We start from the raw sequence: 3567 nt of genomic DNA on the forward strand, positions 1-3567 counted from the left end.
TAAATGCCGTTTTCGGAATGTCTTCAATCTTCATTCTGATTTGATGATATCCTGAACGAAGATCCAACTTGGTGAAGTAAATTGATCCATGCAATTCATCCAGTAATTCATCAATGACAGGAATGGGGAACTTATCTTTAATAGTGAGCTTGTTGAGCTCCCTATAATCCGGACACATGCGCCATGATCCATCCTTCTTGTGCACCAATACTACTGGAGCAGAGAAAGAACTTTGACTCGGTTGAATTATACCAGCCTCTAGCATTTCTGCAACCATACGTTCAATTTCACTTTTTTGGACATAGGGATATCTGTACGGCCTGATGTTTGGAGGAACACTTCCTGGAATCAGATGAATAGCATGATCATGATCACGCATAGGTGGGAGACCTTTGGGAGTCTCAAATACCTTGGAATGATTGTCCAGGACTTTTTGGAGATCTGGAGAAATAGATGATTCCAATGTGGAAACATCTAGCGAACATAATTGTGCAATTACACCTCTTTGCTCCTTTTTTAGAAGCTTTGTCATACCATTAGAGCTGATTATCTTTCCTGGTTTCCCTGCAATACCCCTTAATTCAACTTCCTTTCCTTCCACAGAAAATTTCATGAAAAGTTCTTGAAAATTAAAAGCTATTGTACCCAAGGATTGTAGCCATTGGACTCCTAGTACAACATCAGCACCTCCCATTGGAATGGAAAGCATTGGGCTAGTCAATACATATTCTCCCATGGATAGCTTGATATTATGGCACTTTCCAGAGCAATTTATTGTTCCTCCATTTGCAATCATCACTTGACACTCTGGTGCTGGATATAGGAAGCAATTCAATTCTTTTGCTACCCTACAATGAATAAAATTGTGGGTGCTTCCTGAATCAATCAACACTATTACCTTTTTCTTCTTGATTTGTCCTTCTATCTTGATGGTTTGAGGAGTGGTAATTCCCGCCAATGCATTACAAGATATGGTCGGATTTATTTGTTCTTCATCTAGGCTTTGTTCCTGGAATATATCCTCTTCTTTTGACCTTTCTTGCTCCTTTTCTTCTTCCTCTTCACAATCTATGTAGAATAATTTCTTCTCAGCACACTTATGACCTTTTGTGTATTTGCTATCACAATTGTAACAAAGCCCTTTTGCTCTTTTTTCTTCCAATTGTTGTGGTGTCAACCTTGTAGGTTGTGGAAGACTATGGGCAACAACACTTCCGTCTTTATAGTTGTGAATGGTATGCTTCCTAGTTGCCATAATTTTGCTTTCCATTTTTCTTGCTAACCTGAATGCCTTCTCTAATGAATCAGGTTCCCAAAGGCGCACATCATGTTGGATATTATCCTTTAAAGACCCTATGAACACATCAATCCTATGCTCCTCTGGAATATCTTTTACCCTTATGTTCAATTTTTGGAACTCCTCAATGTGCTCCATTATTGAACCCTTTTGTTTGAGACTTATCAATTGGCTAAAAAAAGTGTTGCTTTTTGTATCCTCATAATGTGCTATCAATTCTTCCGTAAAAATTGCCCAAGTGATAAATTGTTTACGAGAACAAAGCCATTGATACCATACAAACTGATTTGGTTCCAAATATAAAGTTGCCATACGTACCTTTTGTGTGTTTTGCACATTATTGAGATCGAAGAATTGCTCCATCTGTAATATCCATGTGGCGGGATCCTTGCCATCAAACTTCCTCATATCGATTTTTGGAACATGGTGAGTCTTCGATCCAACATTAGAGTCTATGGAATCATGATTAACATTTCTTTTGTTCTCATCATGAGTTTCCTTTACTACCTTTTCACCATTAGTGACCCTTTCTTGTAGCAACTTCTTCAATTCATCCATCTTATCATCCATGCCATCAATTTTAGCGTCCATGCCATCAATTTTAGCGTCAATCTTAGCTTCCATGCCATCATTTTAGCGTCATCTTAGCTTCCATGCCCTTTATCTTAGATTCCACGCCATTTACCTTAGATTCCACGCCACTTATCTTAGCTTCTGTTAGCTTTTGTGAGCGTGACATTTGTTGCACTTGTTCTTGTAATTTTGATATATCATGTAGCATTTCTTCCTCTTCTTCATGAGTCATGCTAGAGCTTTCAGGTTCCTTACTAGGTGTTTGCATTTTCTTTCCTCGGGGCATCAGTTACCGATAATAATGCTTTACTATGCCCTTTGAATTCCGTTAAACCAAGCTTACACAAAAATTAAAAAAAAACTACACACCTTTTTTCACTTTATAGAAGCCTGATATTGAATCTGATGTATCTCTGTAATTTCGGATCATCCAATTCTGAAATTGCTACCTGTAGTAGCCTTCTGCGTCCTCTTTCCAATGCCACAAGTCTGAGCCAAATTGGATTCTCCAAGGAAGAGTTATGTGAAATCTCCCACAGTGACTTGCTTTTAGACTGGTTCAGTAGAGCGAACTTGTACGACGTGCCACGAGTCACTGTTTCAACCTTTGAATCTGAAACACACGCACAAGAAACTACAGTCCGTCCTCTTTCTGTACCTTTTTACGAAATTTCAATCCGATCCTCAGAGAGAGAGTTATGACGATTTTCCCCAGGTCACCTGTTTTGAATGTAATTCAGGAGTCTGCAAAAAGACCAACTTCCTCAGATCATATCTCCGAAAATATCACGCGAAAAGCTCTGAAATTCGGACCCAAGGTTCAGCGCCAATTCTTCTCAAATGGGTTTTTTTTGCGACTTCTGAAACGTCACAGAAAAAAAGTTATAGCGAAAATGCCACGATGACCTGTTTGGAGCAGCGAAACCCTAGAATCCAAAGCTCTGATACCAAATGTTATGAAACCAGCTCACAAAAAGATAGAAAAGAGAGATCCACGCCTTAGAATTCAGCCTCTTCGAGGGGGCAACCTCCTTTACATTACATAAATGAACAATTCTTGGATGATACAAATGAAAATACCTCCTTTCTATATATAGGAGTCTAAGGGTCACAATATAATCCAGCCTACATAACAATAATATTGTAGGGCACAAAAATAACAATAGAGGGATTCTATGTGGCACAATAGTAACAATATGGGCACTAATGGGTACAACAATATAAATAAGGGGTATAACTACAATAGTAATGGGGTAATCACTAGTATTATAGGGACCCAACATTTGGCTTCTAGTCCATAAACCAACTCATATGGGCTGGTCCCAATTGATCTTTTGGTTGTTAGTCTATCTGCCCATAAGGCATTGACTAGTTTCTTGTGCCAATTCTTTTTGTTTTCTTCCAGCACCTTTTTTATGATGTTCACCAGGCTCTTGTTAGATGATTCAGCTAGGCCATTTCCTTGGGGATAGTATGCAGTAGAGTGACCCAAAGTAATATGATATTTGTGGCAGAAGTTTACCATTTTCTTGGATCTGAAAGCAGCATCATTGTCTGTTATTATTTTGTCAGGACAGCCAAACCTAGCCAGTATGTTGTTTTCCAAAAACTGAATGATTACTGAGTCATTTGCTTGTCTGCATGGGGCAGCTTCAATCCATTTGGTGAAGTAGTCTGTGGCTGTCAAAATCCATCTA

The sequence above is a fragment of the Pinus tabuliformis genome, chromosome 1_1 (genome assembly GCF_031772625.1).
Source record: "Pinus tabuliformis cultivar Carrire ecotype Pingquan chromosome 1_1, CPIR1, whole genome shotgun sequence".
NCBI classification, from domain to species: Eukaryota; Viridiplantae; Streptophyta; class Pinopsida; order Pinales; family Pinaceae; genus Pinus; species Pinus tabuliformis.